Genomic DNA, 22494 nt, shown 5'->3' on the forward strand with positions numbered 1-22494 from the left:
TATTTTGCTGCATCTACCTCTGAAAAAATATTTGGGCTTCTAGCTGTGTGTGGGACTTGTTGTATTAGTCCATCTATACTGACCTCCATCAGGTTGCAAACTGAATATATTTTTTTCTGCATCTACCTCTGAAAAAATATTGGGCTTCTAGCTGTGTGTGGGACTTGTTCTATTAATCCATCTATACAGACCTCCATCAGGTTGCAAACTGAATATATTTTTTTCTGCATCTAGCTCTGAAAAAATATTGGGCTTCTAGCTGTGTGTGGGACTTGTTGTATTAGTCCATCTATACTGACCTCCATCAGGTTGCAAACTGAATATATTTTTTTCTGCATCTACCTCTGAAAAAATATTGGGCTTCTAGCTGTGTGTGGGACTTGTTCTATTAATCCATCTATACAGAACTCCATCAGGTTGCAAACTGAATATATTTTTTTCTGCATCTACCTCTGAAAAAATATGTGGCCTTCTAGCAGTGTGTGGGACTTTCTCTATTAGTCCATCTATATTGACCCCCATCAGGTTGCAAACTGAATATCATTTTTTTCTGCATCTAGCTCTGAAAAAATATTTGGCCTTCTAGCAGTGTGTGGGACTTTCTCTATTAGTCCATCTATACTGAACTCCATCAGGTTGCAAATTAAAAATAATTTTTATCTGCATCTACAGTACCTCTGAAAAAATATTTGGGCTTCTAGCTGTGTGTGGGACTTGTTCTATTAGTCCATCTATACTGACCTCCATCAGGTTGCAAAATGAATATAATTTTTATCTGCATCTAGCTCTGAAAAAATATTTGGCCTTCTAGCAGTGTGTGGGACTTTCTCTATTAGTCCATCTATACTGACCTCCATCAGGTTGCAAATTGAATATAATTTTTATCTGCATCTAGCTCTGAAAAAATATTTGGCCTTCTAGCAGTGTGTGGTACTTTCTCTATTAGTCCATCTATACTGACCTCCATCAGGTTGCAAATTAAAAATAATTTTTATCTGCATCTACCTCTGAAAAAATATTTGGGCTTCTAGCTGTGTGTGGGACTTGTTCTATTACTCCATCTATACTGACTTCCATCAGGTTGCAAACTGAATATATTTTTTTCTGCATCTACCTCTGAAAAAATATTGGGCTTCTAGCTGTGTGTGGGACTTGTTGTATTAGTCCATCTATACTGACCTCCATCAGGTTGCAAATTAAAAATAATTTTTATCTGCATCTACCTCTGAAAAAATATTTGGGCTTCTAGCTGTGTGTGGGACTTGTTCTATTAGTCCATCTATACTGACCTCCATCAGGTTGCAAATTGAATATAATTTTTATCTGCATCTAGCTCTGAAAAAATATTTTGCCTTCTAGCAGTGTGTGGGACTTTCTCTATTAGTCCATCTATACTGACCTCCATCAGGTTGCAAATTAAAAATAATTTTTATCTGCATCTAGCTCTGAAAAAATATTTGGCCTTCTAGCAGTGTGTGGGACTTTCTCTATTAGTCCATCTATACTGACCTCCATCAGGTTGCAAATTAAAAATAATTTTTATCTGCATCTACAGTACCTCTGAAAAAATATTTGGGCTTCTAGCTGTGCGTGGGACTTGTTGTATTAGTCCATCTATACTGACCTCCATCAGGTTGCAAATTGAATATAATTTTTATCTGCATCTAGCTCTGAAAAAATATTTGGCCTTCTAGCAGTGTGTGGGACTTTCTCTATTAGTCCATCTATACTGACCTCCATCAGGTTGCAAATTGAATATAATTTATATCTGCATCTAGCTCTGAAAAAATATTTGGCCTTCTAGCAGTGTGTGGGACTTGTTCTATTAGTCCACCTATACTGACCTCCATCAGGTTGCAAATTCAAAATAATTTTTTGTCTGCATCTAGCTCTGAAAAAAATATTTGGCCTTCTAGCAGTGTGTGGGACTTTCTCTATTAGTCCATCTATACAGACCTTCATCAGGTTGCAAACTGAATAAAAAAAATTTCTGCATCTACCTCTGAAAAAATATTTGGGCTTCTAGCTGTGTGTGGGACTTGTTCTATTAGTCCATCTATACTGACCTCCATCAGGTTGCAAATTGAATATAATTTTTTTCTGCATCTAACCCAGCCAATAGTTTTGGCCTAATACCACAGTTTGGCCACTCAGCTCTGCTAGGTTCCCATCCATTGTTTTTTTGTGCAAACAACTCCAGAGTTGTGAATTAGTTAACCACCAAAATGAGTGGAAAAAGGCCTGCTGCTGGTGGAAAGGGGAATAGGCGTGTTGGGAAGGGGAAAAAAGGTTGTGTCCGTGGGGTAGGTGTTAAAGCAACAGTAACATCTGCAGAAGAAAGACCATCTTCCAGCCAAACTAAAATGTCTACTTCTTTTAGCGGACAATGTGATAAGATCCCTTTCTTACGGCCACGCCAATCGCTACAAATTCCAGATGAGGCACAAAAACAGCAGGTGCTTCAACGGATATCAAGTGCTCCTTTAAGTGGGCTCTCCTCCACATCAACTTCAACATCACAAATACTCCAGTCCTCAAAAGTGTCACCCCAATCGCACTTGCTTCCACACAGCTCCCAAATCTCCAGCTGCCCGTCTGAGTATGAGGTAGAACAGATGGTTGAGTCTGCAGAGCTGTTTACTCATACTATAGCCTGGGAATCAGAGGTCGACTCCAGCGCTTCTGTGAATCCAGACGAGGAAATGATCTGCACTGATGCCCAGAATCTTTATGAGTCGGATCCAGGACCAGACGCAGAAGGTTCTGACCATAATATAGACCCTCATTCCCAAACTGTAACTCCTGTTGGTGGAGACAATGAGGAAGACGATGATAAGACTCAAATACCTGATTGGAGCGACAACTTTAGTTTTTTGTCAGGGCAGGAACAGGTTGGCTCTGAGGACGACGGGTGTGATAACGCACAGGGTGATGATGATGAGGTTGGAGATCCCACTTACTGTCAACCCACAGTCAGCCAAGAGATGAGGTCAGCAGAGAAGGTGGAGGAAGATGCTAGTGACGACGAGGTCAGGTTGCGCCTTCCTGGACAGAGAAGTAGTACTGGAAGCACGTCAACAACTGCATCCTCAAACACAACTCTGCCTCTCACCACAAGTCGTGGTGGCTCTTCAGATCGCATGGGTGCTAAGCCTTGCATAGCCTGGGCATTTTTTCAGATCGATAAAGATGACCCAACTCGTGTTATCTGTAACATTTGTCAGCAAAAGCTAAGTAGAGGCCAAAAAATACATAGTTTGAGTACTTCATGCATGAACCGGCACATGGACATGAAGCATAAGTTGCAGTGGGAAGCTCAGTGTGCTACAATGCGGCCTAGCCGGCCGGGCCAACCACCGTCTGCCATATCTTGTGCATCCGCGGACTCTTCATCCTCTGTGACTGGGGGGACAGCAGTCACACCTGTTTTGGGGCGCAGACCTGCCACCTCTTTACCCGCAACAGCCAGCGTGATTGGCAGGTCATCATTTTCTTTGGAGGTGGTAACACCAGCTGGTGTTGAGCGCTGTCCGACATCGATAGCACCACCTTTGGATCAAGGCAACCTAACATGTCCGCCTGCATCTTCTTCACAGACCGGCAGTTTGCCGGGGACACCCTTATCAACCCCGTCTAAGCACAATAGCCAGCCCTCGGTCCCTCAGATGTGGACAAGTAAAAGACCATTTCCTCCTAGCCATGAGAAAGCTAAGAGGTTGAATTTCACCATCTGCAAGCTCTTGGCTACAGAAATGCTACCTTTCCGCCTGGTGGACACAGAGGATTTTCGAGACCTTATGTCCGTCGCAGTGCCCCAGTACCAGATGCCCAGTCGGCACTACTTCTCAAAGAAAGGTGTGCCTACGCTCCACCAGCATGTCGCACACAACATCACCGCTTCTTTGAGAAACTCTGTGTGTGACAGGGTGCATTTCACCACAGACACTTGGACGAGTAGGCATGGACAGGGGCGTTACATGTCGCTGACTGGGCACTGGGTAACTATGGTGACAGCAGGACAAGGGGCTGCTGTCCAAGTCTTGCCGTCCCCACGAGTTGTGCGTCAATCCTCTTTATGTCAAAGTTCCTCCACTGCTTCTGCCTCCTCAACCTCCTCTCGGTCTTCCACCTGCACCCAAAGCCTGTCTGGTCATGCCACAAGCTTTCTAACTGCGCAGAAGGGATCCTGCACACCTCCTTACTATGCTGGCAGTAGGGCTCAACGTCATCAGGCGGTTTTTACATTGAAATGTCTGGGAAATGTGAGTCACACAGCTGAGGAGTTGTGGTCAGCTCTGGAGAACCAATTTCATGAATGGTTGTCTCCACTGGACCTGAAACCAGGGAAGGCCGTGTGCAACAATGCTGCAAACCTGGGTGCGGCCCTTCGCCGGGGCAATGTCACACACATGCCTTGTCACACACATGCAATTTTTAGCCCACTATCCCAGACTAGATGGCCTTCTGCAGAGGGCACGGTCGCTGTGTGCTCACTTCCGTCGTTCGCATCCCGCAGCTCAGCGACTTACATCTCTACAGAAGTCGTTGGGCCTGCCACTTCACCGGCTAAAATGCGATGTGCCTACCCGGTGGAATTCAACTCTGCACATGTTGCAGCGACTGTGGCAGCACTGACAAGCCCTGGTGCAATACGTTCTGACGTATAGCCTGGGCCAACGAGATCCAGAGGTGGGGCAAATCACGCTGGAGGAGTGGTCTCAGATCAGGGACCTATGCACCCTTCTGCACAGTTTTGAAATGGCGACGAAGATGTTTAGTGCTGACGATGCCATTATCAGCATGACTATTCCGGTGATTTACATGCTGGAGCACATGTTAAACAGAATTCGGAGTCAGGTGGTGGCACAAGAGGAGGTGGAGGAAGTAGAGGAGGAGGAGTTGTATGCGGAAGGGCTAACATCTGCAAGGTCCAGACGGTCGGCAGCACCAAGGCGGCAGGCATGTGAGGGTGGGGGAGATGGTTTTACCAGGGCGCATGGTAGCAGCCAAACTAGTGAGGAAGGTGCAGGAGCCCAGGAAGAAGTGGAGGACGAACTGATGGAAGACTCATCAGATGAGGGAGACCTTGATCACATTTCTGTTGTGCGAGGTTGGGGGGAGAGGACAGAGGAAGGAAGCATGATTGTTACCTCGACACCAACACAACAGGGACTTGGTGCTCCTGGATGCGCAACACACATGAGTGCCTTATTGCTGCACTACCTGCAACATGACCCTCGAATTGTGAGAATTAGAAATAATCCTGACTACTGGGTACAAAAGTAAATTTGCAGAAATTATTCGTGCCATAGAAAGGGATGCACACATGCAGGAGTATCAGCAGAGACTGTTGCAGAATCTTACATGTGCTTTTCCACAAAATACCAGTGGTGCACGTAGTGAATCTCACAGTTCCAACTTGCCAACCGTGGGACCGTCAAGTGTTCAGCACTCAAACCGTAACAGAACCACAGTATCTGCTGGTAACATCAATTTTGCGGAATCATTTCACCACTTTTTTAGCCCATCCTTTGCAAGGCCACAGGAGACAAGAAGTCTGACACATAGTCAACGCCTAGAGACGATGGTACAGGAGTATCTCCAAGTAAACATTGAAGCCATGACTGTGTCACTGGACCCTTGCTCTTTTTGGGCTTCCAATTTGGACAAATGGCCGGAGCCAGCCACTTACGCCTTGGAGATCTTGTCATGCCCCGCAGCCAGCGTTCTGTCTGAACGTGTGTTCAGCGCTGCTGGTGGTGTGCTGACAGATAAGCGAACGCGGCTCTCCACTGATAATGTAGACAGACTCACGTTCATAAAGATGAACAAATCATGGATCCGAAACGACTTTTCTACCCCTGTGTCATCCTGGGGAGAGTAAAAGCTTGATGATTGGTTAAAATCACCCTACCAACCGTTTTAAGCTTTCAAATTACTAATCATGTTTATCTGTATCTTGGCTGGAAAATAATTTGGGCTTTGTAGCAGTGTGCAGCACTGATTCTATTAGGCCATCTATAATAAGCTCCACCAGATTTAAAATTACTAATCATGTATATCTATATCTTGACTGGAAAATAATTTGGGCTTTGTAGCAGTGTGCAGCACTGATCCTATTAGGCCATCTATACTAAAGCTTCACCAGATTTAAAATTAATAATAATTATTAGCTGCATCTAGCCCGGAAAATAATTTTGGGGCTCCGAGATGCGCAAGACACATAAGTGCCTTCTTGCTGCACTACCTGCAGCATAACCCTCATATTGTCAGAATTCGAAGTAATCATGACTACTGGGTTGCCACACTCTTAGATCCCCCAAACTTTTCGATCAACCTTTTCATTTTAATAAAGACCCAAAAAATGGTCATTTTTGAAATTATAAGCATTAGCAGGTTGTTAGAAACTGAAATCAAACAGTTTTCAACTCAAAACTTTATTCTAGGTGATGTTACATTTTCACATAGGACCCCTTGTTCGAAAGGAGCTTCTGAACTCTCTCGTCCATTGAATTTGTCAGGTTTTGGATGGTTTCTGTTTTAATTGTTTTGCATGAGGACAGAATACCCTCCCAGAGCTGTTGCTTAGATGTGAACTGCCTCCCGCCATCATAGACACTCCTTTTAATGATGCTCCAAAGGTTCTGAATGGGGTAGAGGTCAGGGGAGCATGGGGGTCACACCATAAGTTTGTCCCCTGTTATGCCCATATCAGCCAGAGATGCAGATGTTTTATGTGCAGCATGAGATGGTGCATTATCATGCAAAAAAATGATCTTGCTGTGAAATACACGGTTCTTCTTCTTGAACCATGGCAGGAAGTGCTGTTTGAGAAAATCCACATACATTATGGAGTTCATCTTTAGAACCTTCAGGGATCCTAAAGGGGCCGACAATCTCTCTCCCCATGATTCCAGCCCAAAACATTACTCCACCTCCTCCTTGTTGGCGCTGTAGCCGTGTTTGCGTGGGGTGTCCATCAACCAGCCATCCTCCACTCCATCCATCTGGACCACCGAGCGCTGCACGGCACTCATCCGTGAACAAAACAGTTTTGAAATCAGTCTTCATGTAATGTTTGGCCCACTGGAGCCATTTCTGCTTGTGTGAAGTGGATAGAGGAGGTCGACAGGATGGCGTATGCACAGCTGCAAACCTCTGAAGGACCCTGCATCTTGTTGTTCGGGGGACTTTGGAGGCACCAGCAGCTTCAAAAACTTGTCTGCTGCTATGACAAGGCTTTTTGCCGCTGCTCTTTCAACCTGACGTAATTGCCTGTAGGAAAGAGTCCTCAATTTGCCCTTATCAGCATACACACGTGTGTACTGTGAATCAGCTACATACTTCTTGATTGCCAAGACACTTCATCCTGATCATCGCACAATGTTGATTGTAGTCATGCCTTGACCTAAACACTCCACAATTTGTTGCTTCTCAGCAGCCGACATATCCTTTTTCTTTCCCATTTTGGCAGAAAATGTAGGCTGCTTAATAATGTGAGACAGCCTTCTTAAGTAGTTTTGCCTTTCATTGGACACACCTGCCAAACTAATTAGCACAGGTGTCTGCAATTGCTTACAGTGATATAAAGAGCCCTGACACACATCACCATCAATGAGTTTAACTGACAAACAAACAAATTCTTCCCTTATCACTCCTAAACACTTTTTGCATAATAATTTGGAACACAGTGTACATGTGCTTTTCCACAAAACACCAGTGGTTCACGTAGTGAATCTTACAGTTCTAACTTGCCAACCGTGGTCTGTATGGAGTTGTTCAATAAAGGGCCCAAAATTAAGATAACATAGATGGGAGAGGTCTCTATGAATAGGAATTCCTAAGTATTTGATACCCTGTGAGGGCCAGGCAAAGGGAAAGTTGGACTGGATGGAATCCTATATGGATTTGGGGAGGGAGACATCGAGGGCCTCAGACTTCGCTGCATTGATTTTAAAATTTGACCATGTAACAAAGTGATCTATTTCAGCCATAACAGCATGGATGGATATATGTGATTGAGTGATATATACTAGGACATCATCAGCAAATAGAGAGCACTTGTACTCGGTGCCTCCCACCTCAATCCACCTAATATTGGGGTTATGGCGAATTGATGAGAGCAGGTGCTCCGTCACTAGGATGTATAAGAGAGGGGACAGAGAACATCCCTGCCTTGTCCCATTGGTGATTGTGAAAGGTGATGAAAATGTTCTGACGCGCCCCCTGGGCCTTGGGACACCCGGAGCCGGACCCTTTTTGGTGGATGCTGGTGGTTGTAGTCTCCGTGGCGGCGACTTGGTTCCGTGGCTCAGGGCGGTCAAACCAGTGGCGGAACTATTTATGTGGTTTTGATGTTTAAATGTCCGACTACGCCACCCGTGGATTGCGGTCAGAGTGAACCGCCACTCCAGGGCAGACCGCTGAGGCTGGTGTTGTGGGTGCAGCAGAGCGTAGCATAACTCCCCACGGGAGGAGTATAGCCTCAGGGCAGTGTATGCGGAGGATGGGGGTGATGGTGCAGGGCAGCAGCAGTAACGACACGGAGTCAGTGATGCAGTCCAGGGCCTTTACTCACAGTTCTTATTATCCAGACCACGTCTGCAGGTAACGGCTGCCCACGTCGTACTGTGCTCACCAGGTGAGGGGCTCAGACAACTCCCAGATAACTTTGGAGCGCTTCACAGGACCCCCTTTGTGTGTCCTTTGTCTGGCCTTTCTTACCAACCCTTCTGTCCGGCTGCCTCGGGCCTCCTCTTGGTAAACTTGGCGCCAGTTTCCCTGACCCTATGTGGTGCCTTCCTAGCGGGTGTAGCGAGGGGCTGCACCACATAAAATGTCACAGCCTCCTGTTTCTAGCTGAGGGTCGTTTCCTGCCTCCACTAGTTTCGGGGACCGGTCTCCCCCTCTGGCCTGACCCCTCCACGCAGGTGGATTCGGGCGTGGGGTGGCGACTCGCCTGTCCGCACCCCTGGGATCCCTTCATTCCTCGTTCCTGGAGCCTTCTCCGCTCCTCTTCCTTCCTTCTCCCTCTTCCAGGCCTGGGCCTCTGTTACTAGGCCCGCCTCCGGAGCAGAGCTCATGCAGAGCCCCTGCTCCCTGCCACTTCTGCTCAGACTTCTCTGCACTGAACTAAGATGGTGCCCACCTTTTATACTCCCTTCTCAATGCACCCAGGAACTGCTTCCTCCCTGCTCCTGCACTACAGGGTTCCCCTTCCTCAGTGTTCCCTCCACCCACTCCAGCCAGGGACAGGGACTGTCGTGCCCATCTCAGGGGCATATTGGTCGCCCTGCCCCACGGCAATGTGGTGTAATGCATGCAGGTGTCGGGTCCTGATCCACACTACATCCTTACCTGAGAGTGAGATATCACACCTCTGGGTGAGGTGCAATACCTCTGTAGCAACCGAGCCCTCAGGGTGCTACAGTTCCATTTATCTTCAGCCTAGGTGACGTATTGCGATACAGGGCCGTGATTTTGGCTATAAAAGGGTCCCCTAGACCCCTACCCCAAGCTTTTTAAGAGAATCATATATGGCGTGCCAGGAGACTCTATGGAATGCTTTCTCAGCATCCAACGAGAGTATCTAATTACAAATTTTTAACTGCATCTAGCCCAGGAAATACTTTGTGCCTAATAGCAGTGTCTGCTAGTCAGCGGATTATCCCGGCTGTTAAGCAAGCTACACCACCTGTAGTTTGGACACTTAATTTTTTCAAAGGAAATGCTTCGGGACCACGGGATACTCAGTGAAGAGCATCAGGAGGCACCCCAAGGCATAGGGGCTGGGACTGGCAGTAGGATGCCTTGGGGTGGACAGCCAAGCTCGATCCTTATAAAAGCTTTTTAACTGCAGCAGCTTTAGTGGACGCTACTGGAGCTGGAATTACGCGGCTGCTGGCATGAGACTTGCCCTCCAATAGATCCTTGTAAATGGATTTAAAGTGTATTCATTCAAATTAGAGAGACAATTTAAATTAAAAAGCTTAGAGCTGCCTCCACCACAGGGGGGCTCGCTCGACCCACCAGCGAACAGGCACCAGTATTGGGAGAGGGGGGCTGGCTGTCAGGGTTCACCGCGGCTCTGGCACAAACCCGGCGACGCGGAGGTGGCACGGGCAGGAGCGGACTGAACGTGTCGGCTTCTCACTTTTTGGATTTTAGAAGGGCATGACATGCCTATATCTGTGTCTCCCCCTCCTTTTACTCCTCCACCTCTTTTCTTTTCGCATGGCTATATGTACTTGTCACTTTTCCATGTGTTAGTTGTGTCTTCTGAGCAGTTTGTCAGCTTTTGGACACCTTTGAAGGTGTTTTCTATGTGTTTCTATGTGTTTTTGTTTGCCTGCCATTGGTTTTAACGGTGTTCGAAGGTGTTCGACGAACAGTTCGACGAACAGTTCGGCGAACACACGGGTGTTCGACGAACCGAACCGAACTCGAACACTACGGGGGTGGCTCAACACTACTCTTCAGTAGAGATGAGCGTTGTTCTACTCGAACTGTTCGCCAATCTCAAATTCGAGCTGTTTTGGGCGGTGTTCGAGCCGTTCGGCGAACACGAACAATTTGAGAAAAATCGGCTGTTCGAGGTTATGTTCGATAACTGTTCGTGCACCAAAATCATAACTGGATTTTTTCTCAGTAATGATGAAAATTAATGTTAATACGCAGTTTGAGTGTACAGCGGGGTGGGGGGAGGGGCAGGAGATGGATCTCTGCAGGAACAATGAAGATCTCCATTTTTTTTTTCTCTTTCCCGCATTTACAGTGGGGAGGGGCAATCTGTCAGCCTATCAGCAGTGCACACACAGAGCGAAGTGCTTTTTTTCACACAAGCAAGGGCATGTGTCATTGGCAGTGTATGTCTCATGTCCTTGCCCTATAAGACCAAGCCATTTTTCCCGTCGCCACCATTTTCTCACTGCAGCAGCTGCGTGTTAGACGGCACCGCTGTTGCTGTGTGCGCTATACCTTGTTAATTTCAAGCCAATTTTCGCACAAATCTACAGATAGCTTGGGAGTAGGGAATAGTAGTGATTGCAGTCCTTTTAAGGACTAGGTTACAGCATTTCCTACGACTTTTATCAGGCAGGTCTGTGCTCTTAAATAGATAGGTTGTGGGAGTAAAGACTAATTGTAATTGCAGTCCTTTTCAGGACTAGGTTACATCAGTTCCTATCAGTTTTTGCCAGGCAGGTCTGTGCCAGTGCTGTGCAAGTTTTTTTCACAGCATTTGGCTGAATCTAGCAAAGCTAATCCTTTTTGGCCTATTGCAGAGTGTGTTAGTCAGTGGAGTAGCCTATCTGTGTTGCAAGATATACCACCTGTGTATAGAATACCAATTTTTTTACTGCACCTAGTGAAGTAAAATCTTTTGGGCATAGCATCATTCTATTAGTCCATCTATACTGACCTCCATCAGGTTGCAAATTGAATATAATTTTTTTCTGCATCTAGCTCTGAAAAAATATTGGGCTTCTAGCTGTGTGTGGGACTTGTTGTATTAGTCCATCTATACTGACCTCCATCAGGTTGCAAACTGAATATATTTTTTTCTGCATCTACCTCTGAAAAAATATTGGGCTTCTAGCTGTGTGTGGGACTTGTTCTATTAATCCATCTATACAGACCTCCATCAGGTTGCAAACTGAATATATTTTTTTCTGCATCTACCTCTGAAAAAATATTGGGCTTCAAGCTGTGTGTGGGACTTGTTCTATTAATCCATCTATTCAGACCTCCATCAGGTTGCAAACTGAATATATTTTTTTCTGCATCTACCTCTGAAAAAATATTGGGCTTCTAGCTGTGTGTGGGACTTGTTGTATTAGTCCATCTATACTGACCTCCATCAGGTTGCAAACTGAATATATTTTTTTCTGCATCTACCTCTGAAAATATATTGGGCTTCTAGCTGTGTGTGGGACTTGTTCTATTAATCCATCTATACAGACCTCCATCAGGTTGCAAACTGAATATATTTTTTTCTGCATATACCTCTGAAAAAATATGTGGCCTTCTAGCAGTGTGTGGGACTTTCTCTATTAGTCCATCTATACTGACCTCCATCAGGTTGCAAACTGAATATAATTTTTTTCTGCATCTAGCTCTGAAAAAATATTTGGCCTTCTAGCAGTGTGTGGGACTTTCTCTATTAGTCCATCTACACTGACCTCCATCAGGTTGCAAATTAAAAATAATTTTTATCTGCATCTACAGTACCTCTGAAAAAATATTTGGGCTTCTAGCAGTGTGTGGGACTTGTTCTATTAGTCCATCTATACTGACCTCCATCAGGTTGCAAATTGAATATAATTTTTATCTGCATCTAGCTCTGAAAAAATATTTGGCCTTCTAGCAGTGTGTGGGACTTTCTCTATTAGTCCATCTATACTGACCTCCATCAGGTTGCAAATTGAATATAATTTTTATCTGCATCTAGCTCTGAAAAAATATTTGGCCTTCTAGCAGTGTGTGGGACTTTCTCTATTAGTCCATCTATACTGACCTCCATCAGGTTGCAAATTAAAAATAATTTTTATCTGCATCTACCTCTGAAAAAATATTTGGGCTTCTAGCTGTGTGTGGGACTTGTTCTATTACTCCATCTATACTGACCTCCATCATGTTGCAAACTGAATATATTTTTTTCTGCATCTACCTCTGAAAAAATATTGGGCTTCTAGCTGTGTGTGGGACTTGTTGTATTAGTCCATCTATACTGACCTTCATCAGGTTGCAAATTAAAAATAATTTTTATCTGCATCTACAGTACCTCTGAAAAAATATTTGGGCTTCTAGCTGTGTGTGGGACTTGTTCTATTAGTCCATCTATACTGACCTCCATCAGGTTGCAAATTGAATATAATTTTTATCTGCATCTAGCTCTGAAAAAATATTTGGCCTTCTAGCAGTGTGTGGGACTTTCTCTATTAGTCCATCTAAACTGACCTCCATCAGGTTGCAAATTAAAAATAATTTTTATCTGCATCTAGCTCTGAAAAAATATTTGGCCTTCTAGCAGTGTGTGGGACTTTCTCTATTAGTCCATCTATACTGACCTCCATCAGGTTGAAAATTAAAAATAACTTTTATCTGCATCTACAGTACCTCTGAAAAAATATTTGGGCTTCTAGCTGTGTGTGGGACTTCTTCTATTAGTCCATCTATACTGACCTCCATCAGGTTGCAAATTGAATATAATTTTTATCTGCATCTAGCTCTGAAAAAATATTTGGCCTTCTAGCAGTGTGTGGGACTTTCTCTATTAGTCCATCTATACTGACCTCCATCAGGTTGCAAATTGAATATAATTTTTATCTGCATCTAGCTCTGAAAAAATATTTGGCCTTCTAGCAGTGTGTGGGACTTTCTCTATTAGTCCATCTATACTGACCTCCATCAGGTTGCAAATTAAAAATAATTTTTATCTGCATCTAGCTCTGAAAAAATATTTGGCCTTCTAGCAGTGTGTGGGACTTTCTCTATTAGTCCATCTATACTGACCTCCATCAGGTTGCAAATTAAAAATAATTTTTATCTGCATCTACAGTACCTCTGAAAAAATATTTGGGCTTCTAGATGTGTGTGGGACTTGTTCTATTAGTCCATCTATACTGACCTCCATCAGGTTGCAAATTGAATATAATTTTTATCTGCATCTAGCTCTGATAAAATATTTGGCCTTCTAGCAGTGTGTGGGACTTTCTCTATTAGTCCATCTATACTGACCTCCATCAGGTTGCAAATTGAATATAATTTTTATTTGCATCTAGATCTGAAAAAATATTTGGCCTTCTAGCAGTGTGTGGGACTTTCTCTATTAGTCCATCTATACTGACCTCCATCAGGTTGCAAATTAAAAATAATTTTTATCTGCATCTACCTCTGAAAAAATATTTGGGCTTCTAGCTGTGTGTGGGACTTGTTCTATTACTCCATCTATACTGACCTCCATCAGGTTGCAAACTGAATATATTTTTTTCTGCATCTACCTCTGAAAAAATATTGGGGTTCTAGCTGTGTGTGGGACTTGTTGTATTAGTCCATCTATACTGACCTCCATCAGGTTGCAAATTAAAAATAATTTTTATCTGCATCTACAGTACCTCTGAAAAAATATTTGGGCTTCTAGCTGTGTGTGGGACTTGTTCTATTAGTCCATCTATACTGACCTCCATCAGGTTGCAAATTGAATATAATTTTTATCTGCATCTAGCTCTGAAAAAATATTTGGCCTTCTAGCAGTGTGTGGGACTTTCTCTATTAGTCCATCTATACTGACCTCCATCAGGTTGCAAATTAAAAATAATTTTTATCTGCATCTAGCTCTGAAAAAATATTTGGCCTTCTAGCAGTGTGTGGGACTTTCTCTATTAGTCCATCCATACTGACCTCCATCAGGTTGCAAATTAAAATTAATTTTTATCTGCATCTACCTCTGAAAAAATATTTGGGCTTCTAGCTGTGTGTGGGACTTGTTCTATTAATCCATCTATACAGACTTCCATCAGGTTGCAAACTGAATATAATTTTTTTCTGCATCTAGCTCTGAAAAAATATTTGGCCTTCTAGCAGTGTGTGGGACTTGTTCTATTAGTCCACGTATACTGACCTCCATCAGGTTGCAAATTCAAAATAATTTTTTGTCTGCATCTAGCTCTGAAAAAATATTTGGCCTTCTAGCAGTGTGTGGGACTTTCTCTATTAGTCCATCTATACTGACCTCCATCAGGTTGCAAACTGAATATATTTTTTTTCTGCATCTACCTCTGAAAAAATATTGGGCTTGTAGCTGTGTGTGGGACTTGTTCTATTAATCCATCTATACAGACCTCCATCAGGTTGCAAACTGAATAAAAAAAATTTCTGCATCTACCTCTGAAAAAATATTTGGGCTTCTAGCTGTGTGTGGGACTTGTTCTATTAGTCCATCTATACTGACCTCCATCAGGTTGCAAATTGAATATAATTTTTTTCTGCATCTAACCCAGCCAATAGTTTTGGCCTAATACCACAGTTTGGCCACTCAGCTCTACTCGGTTCCCATCCATTGTTTTTTTTGTGCAAACAACTCCAGAGTTGTGAATTAGTTAACCACCAAAATGAGTGGAAAAAGGCCTGCTGCTGGTGGAAAGGGGAATAGGAGTGTTGGGAAGGGGAAAAAAGGTTGTGTCCGTGGGGTAGGTGTTAAAGCAACAGTAACATCTGCAGAAGAAAGACCATCTTCCAGCCAAACTAAAATGTCTACTTCTTTTAGCGGACAATGTGATAAGATCCCTTTCTTACGGCCACGCCAATCGCTACAAATTCCAGATGAGGCACAAAAACAGCAGGTGCTTCAACGGATATCAAGTGCTCCTTTAAGTGGGCTCTCCTCCACATCAACTTCAACATCACAAATACTCCAGTCCTCAAAGGTGTCACACCAATCGCACTTGCTTCCTCACAGCTCCCAAAACTCCAGCTGCCCGTCTGAGTATGAGGTAGAACAGATGGTTGAGTCTGCAGAGCTGTTTACTCATACTATAGCCTGGGAATCAGAGGTCGACTCCAGCGCTTCTGTGAATCCAGACGAGGAAATGATCTGCACTGATGCCCAGAATCTTTATGAGTCGGATCCAGGACCAGACGCAGAAGGTTCGGACCATAATGTAGACCCTCATTCCCAAACTGTAACTCCTGTTGGTGGAGACAATGAGGAAGACGATGATAAGACTCAAATACCTGATTGGAGCGACAACTTTAGTTTTTTGTCAGGGCAGGAACAGGTTGGCTCTGAGGACGACGGGTGTCATAACGCACAGGGTGATGATGATGAGGTTGGAGATCCCACTTACTGTCAACCCACAGTCAGCCAAGAGATGAGGTCAGCAGAGGAGGTGGAGGAAGATGCTAGTGACGACGAGGTCAGGTTGCGCCTTCCTGGACAGAGACGTAGTACTGGAAGCACGTCAACAACTGCATCCTCAAACACAACTCTGCCTCTCACCACAAGTCGTGGTGGCTCTTCAGATCGCATGGGTGCTAAGCCTTGCATAGCCTGGGCATTTTTTCAGATCGATAAAGATGACCCAACTCGTGTTATCTGTAACATTTGTCAGCAAAAGCTAAGTAGAGGCCAAAAAATACATAGTTTGAGTACTTCATGCATGAACCGGCACATGGACATGAAGCATAAGTTGCAGTGGGAAGCTCAGTGTGCTACAATGCAGCCTAGGCGGCCGGGCCAACCACCGTCTGCCATATCTTGTGCATCCGCGGCCTCTTCATCCTCTGTGACTGGGGGGGACAGCAGTCACACCTGTTTTGGGGCGCAGACCTGCCACCTCTTTACCCGCAACAGCCAGCGTGATTGGCAGGTCATCATTTTCTTTGGAGGTGGTAACACCAGCTGGTGTTGAGCGCTGTCCGACATCGATAGCACCACCTTTGGATCAAGGCAACCTAACATGTCCGCCTGCATCTTCCTCACAGACCGGCAGTTTGCCGGGGACACCCTTACCAACCCCGTCTATGCACAATAGCCAGCCCTCGGTCCCTCAGATGTGGACAAGTAAAAGACCATTTCCTCCTAGCCATGAGAAAGCTAAGAGGTTGAATTTCACCATCTGCAAGCTCTTGGCTACAGAAATGCTGCCTTTCCGCCTGGTGGACACAGAGGATTTTCGAGACCTTATGTCCATCGCAGTGCCCCAGTACCAGATGCCCAGTCGGCATTACTTCTCAAAGAAAGGTGTGCCTGCGCTCCACCAGCATGTCGCACACAACATCACCGCTTCTTTGAGAAACTCTGTGTGTGACAGGGTGCATTTCACCACAGACACTTGGACGAGTAGGCATGGACAGGGGCGTTACATGTCGCTGACTGGGCACTGGGTAACTATGGTGACAGCAGTACAAGGGGCTGCTGTCCAAGTCTTGCCGTCCCCACGAGTTGTGCGTCAATCCTCTTTATGTCAAAGTTCCTCCACTGCTTCTGCCACCTCAACCTCCTCTCGGTCTTCCACCTGCACCCAAAGCCTGTCTGGTCATGCCACAAGCTTTCTAACTGCGCAGAAGGGATCCTGGACACCTCCTTACTATGCAGGCAGTAGGGCTCAACGTCATCAGGCGGTTTTTACATTGAAATGTCTGGGAAATGTGAGTCACACAGCTGAGGAGTTGTGGTCAGCTCTGGAGAACCAATTTCATGAATGGTTGTCTCCACTGGACCTGAAACCAGGGAAGGCTGTGTGTGACAATGCTGCAAACCTGGGTGTGGCCCTTCGCCGGGGCAATGTCACACACGTGCCTTGTATGGCTCACGTGTTGAACCTGGTTGTCCAGCAATTTTTAGCCCACTATCCCAGACTAGATGGCCTTCTGCAGAGGGCACGGTCGCTGTGTGCTCACTTCCGCCGTTCGCATCCCGCAGCTCAGCGACTTACATCTCTACAGAAGTCGTTGGGCCTGCCACTTCACCGGCTAAAATGCGATGTGCCTACCCGGTGGAATTCAACTCTGCACATGTTGCAGCGACTGTGGCAGCACCGACAAGCCCTGGTGCAATACGTTCTGACGTATAGCCTGGGCCAACGAGATCCAGAGGTGGGGCAAATCACGCTGGAGGAGTGGTCTCAGATCAGGGACCTATGCACCCTTCTGCACAATTTTGAAATGGCGACGAAGATGTTTAGTGCTGACGATGCCATTATCAGCATGACTATTCCGGTGATTTACATGCTGGAGCACATGTTAAACAGAATTCGGAGTCAGGTGGTGGCACAAGAGGAGGTGGAGGAAGTAGAGGAGGAGGAGTTGTATGCGGAAGTTCTAACATCTGCAAGGTCCAGACGGTCGGCAGCACCAAGGCGGCAGGCATGTGAGGGTGGGGGAGATGGTTTTACCAGGGCGCATGGTAGCAGCCAAACTAGTGAGGAAGGTGCAGGAGCCCAGGAAGAAGTGGAGGACGAACTGATGGAAGACTCATCAGATGAGGGAGACCTTGATCACATTTCTGTTGTGCGAGGTTGGGGGGAGAGGACAGAGGAAGGAAGCATGATTGTTACCTCGCCACCAACACAACAGGGACTTGGTGCTCCTGGATGCGCAACACACATAAGTGCCTTCTTGCTGCACTACCTGCAACATGACCCTCGAATTGTGAGAATTAGAAATAATCCTGACTACTGGGTTGCGACACTGTTAGATCCCGGTACAAAAGTAAATTTGCAGAAATTATTCCTGCCATAGAAAGGGATGCACGCATGCAGGAGTATCAGCAGAGACTGTTGCAGAATCTTACATGTGCTTTTCCACAAAATACCAGTGGTGCACGTAGTGAATCTCACAGTTCCAACTTGCCAACCGTGGGACCGTCAAGTGTTAAGCACTCAAACCGTAACAGAACCACAGTATCTGCTGGTAACATCAATTTTGCGGAATCATTTCACCACTTTTTTAGCCTATCCTTTGCAAGGCCACAGGAGACAAGAAGTCTGACACATAGTCAACGCCTAGAGACGATGGTACAGGAGTATCTCCAAGTAAACATTGAGTCCATGACTGTGTCACTGGACCCTTGCTCTTTTTGGGCTTCCAATCTGGATAAATGGCCGGAGCTAGCCACTTACGCCTTGGAGATCTTGTCATGCCCCGCAGCCAGCGTTCTGTCTGAACGTGTGTTCAGCGCTGCTGGTGGTGTGCTGACAAATAAGCGAACGCGGCTCTCCACTGATAATGTAGACAGACTCACGTTCATAATGATGAACAAATCATGGATCCGAAACGACTTTTCTACCCCTGTGTCATCCTGGGGAGAGTAAAAGCTTGATGATTGGTTAAAATCACCCTACCAACCGTTTTAAGCTTTCAAATTACTAATCATGTTTATCTGTATCTTGGCTGGAAAATAATTTGGGCTTTGTAGCAGTGTGCAGCACTGATTCTATTAGGCCATCTATAATAAGCTCCACCAGATTTAAAATTACTAATCATGTTTATCTATATCTTGACTGGAAAATAATTTGGGCTTTGTAGCAGTGTGCAGCACTGATCCTATTAGGCCATCTATACTAAAGCTTCACCAGATTTAAAATTAATAATAATTTTTAGCTGCATCTAGCCCGGAAAATAATTTTGGGGCTCCGAGATGCGCAAGACACATAAGTGCCTTCTTGCTGCACTACCTGCAGCATGACCCTCATATTGTCAGAATTCGAAGTAATCATGACTACTGGGTTGCCACACTCTTAGATCCCCAAACTTTTCGATCAACCTTTTCATTTTAATAAAGACCAAAAAAATGGTCATTTTTGAAATTATAAGCATTAGCAGGTTGTTAGAAACTGAAATCAAACAGTTTTCAACTCAAAACTTTATTCTAGGTGATGTTACATTTTCACATAGGACCCCTTGTTCGAAAGGAGCTTCTGAACTCTCTCGTCCATTGAATTTGTCAGGTTTTGGATGGTTTCTGCTTCAATTGTTTTGCATGAGGACAGAATACCCTCCCAGAGCTGTTGCTTAGATGTGAACTGCCTCCCGCCATCATAGACACTCCTTTTAATGATGCTCCAAAGGTTCTGAATGGGGTAGAGGTCAGGGGAGCATGGGGGTCACACCATAAGTTTGTCCCCTTTTATGCCCATATCAGCCAGAGATGCAGATGTTTTATGTGCAGCATGAGATGGTGCATTATCATGCAAAAAAATGATCTTGCTGTGAAATACACGGTTCTTCTTCTTGAACCATGGCAGGAAGTGCTGTTTGAGAAAATCCACATACATTATGGAGTTCATCTTTAGCGCCTTCAGGGATCCTAAAGGGGCCGACAATCTCTCTCCCCATGATTCCAGCCCAAAACATTACTCCACCTCCTCCTTGTTGGCGCTGTAGCCGTGTTTGCGTGGGGTGTCCATCAACCAGCCATCCTCCACTCCATCCATCTGGACCATCGAGCGCTGCACGGCACTCATCCGTGAACAAAACTGTTTTGAAATCAGTCTTCATGTAATGTTTGGCCCACTGGAGCCATTTCTGCTTGTGTGAAGTGGATTGAGGAGGAGGTCGACAGGATGGCGTATGCACAGCTGCAAACCTCTGAAGAACCCTGCATCTTGTTGTTCGGGGGACGTTGGAGGCACCAGCAGCTTCAAAAACTTGTCTGCTGCTATGACAAGGCTTTTTTGCCGCTGCTCTTTCAACCTGACGTAATTGCCTGTAGGAAAGAGTCCTCAATTTGCCCTTATCAGCACGCACACGTGTGTACTGTGAATCAGCTACATACTTCTTGATTGCCAAGACACTTCATCCTGATCATCGCACAATGTTGATTGTAGTCATGCCTTGACCTAAACACTCCACAATTTGTTGCTTCTCAGCAGCCGACACATCCTTTTTCTTTCCCATTTTGGCAGAAAATGTAGGCTGCTTAATAATGTGAGACAGCCTTCTTAAGTAGTCTTGCCTTTCATTGGACACACCTGCCAAACTAATTAGCACAGGTGTCTGCAATTGCTTACAGTGATATAAAGAGCCCTGACACACATCACCATCAATGAGTTTAACTGACAAACAAACAAATTCTTCCCTTATCACTCCTAAACACTTTTTGCATAATAATTTGGAACACAGTGTACATGTGCTTTTCCACAAAACACCAGTGGTTCACGTAGTGAATCTTACAGTTCTAACTTGCCAACCGTGGTCTGTATGGAGTTGTTCAATAAAGGGCCCAAAATTAAGATAACATAGATGGGAGAGGTCTCTATGAATAGGAATTCCTAAGTATTTGATACCCTGTGAGGGCCAGGCAAAGGGAAAGTTGGACTGGATGGAATCCTATATGGATTTGGGGAGGGAGACATCGAGGGCCTCAGACTTCGCTGCATTGATTTTAAAATTTGACCATGTAACAAAGTGATCTATTTCAGCCATAACAGCATGGATGGATATATGTGATTGAGTGATATATACTAGGACATCATCAGCAAATAGAGAGCACTTGTACTCGGTGCCTCCCACCTCAATCCACCTAATATTGGGGTTATGGCGAATTGATGAGAGCAGGTGCTCCGTCACTAGGATGTATAAGAGAGGGGGCAGAGAACATCCCTGCTTTGTCCCATTGGTGATTGTGAAAGGTGATGAAAATGTTCTGACGCGCCCCCTGGGCCTTGGGACACCCGGAGCCGGACCCTTTTTGGTGGATGCTGGTGGTTGTAGTCTCCGTGGCGGCGACTTGGTTCTGTGGCTCAGGGCGGTCAAACCAGTGGCGGAACTATTTATGTGGTTTTGATGTTTAAATGTCCGACTACGCCACCCGTGGATTGCGGTCAGAGTGAACCGCCGCTCCAGGGCAGACCGCTGAGGCTGGTGTTGTGGGTGCAGCAGAGCGTAGCATAACTCCCCACGGGAGGAGTATAGCCTCAGGGCAGTGTATGCGGAGGATGGGGGTGATGGTGCAGGGCAGCAGCAGTAACGAGACGGAGTCAGTGATGCAGTCCAGGGCCTTTACTCACAGTTCTTATTATCCAGACCACGTCTGCAGGTAACGGCTGCCCACGTCATACTGTGCTCACCAGGTGAGGGGCTCAGACAACTCCCAGATAACTTTGGAGCGCTTCACAGGACCCCCTTTGTGTGTCCTTTGTCTGGCCTTTCTTACCAACCCTTCTGTCCGGCTGCCTCGGGCCTCCTCTTGGTAAACTTGGCGCCAGTTTCCCTGACCCTATGTGGTGCCTTCCTAGCGGGTGTAGCGAGGGGCTGCGCCACATTAAATGTCACAGCCTCCTGTTTCTAGCTGAGGGTCGTTTCCTGCCTCCACTATTTTCGGGGACCGGTCTCCCACTTTGGCCTGACCCCTCCACGCAGGTGGATTCGGGCATGCGGTGGCGACTCGCCCGTCAGCACCCCTGGGATCCCTTCGTTCCTCGTTCCTGGAGCCTTCTCCGCTCCTCTTCCTTCCTTCTCCCTCTTCCAGGCCTGGGCCTCTGTTACTAGGCCCGCCTCCGGAGCAGAGCTCATGCAGAGCCCCTGCTCCCTGCCACTTCTGCTCAGACTTCTCTGCACTGAACTAAGATGGTGCCCACCTTTTATACTCCCTTTTCAATGCACCCAGGAACTGCTTCCTCCCTGCTCCTGCACTACAGGGTTCCCCTTCCTCAGTGTTCCCTCCCCCCACTCCAGCCAGGGACAGGGACTGTCGTGCCCATCTCAGGGGCATATTGGTCGCCCTGCCCCACGGCAATGTGGTGTAATGAATGCAGGTGTCGGGTCCTGATCCACACTACATCCTTACCTGAGAGTGAGATATCACACCTCTGGGTGAGGTGCAATACCTCTGTAGCAACCGAGCCCTCAGGGTGCTACAGTTCCATTTATCTTCAGCCTAGGTGACGTATTGCGATACAGGGCCGTGATTTTGGCCATAAATGGGTCCCCTAGACCCCTACCCCAAGCTTTTTAAGAGAATCATATATGGCGTGCCAGGAGACTCTATGGAAT

The sequence above is a fragment of the Phyllobates terribilis genome, unplaced genomic scaffold, assembly GCF_046119375.1.
Source record: "Phyllobates terribilis strain yellow unplaced genomic scaffold, ASM4611937v1 Scaffold_1__5_contigs__length_1240528914, whole genome shotgun sequence".
Classification (NCBI taxonomy): Eukaryota; Metazoa; Chordata; class Amphibia; order Anura; family Dendrobatidae; genus Phyllobates; species Phyllobates terribilis.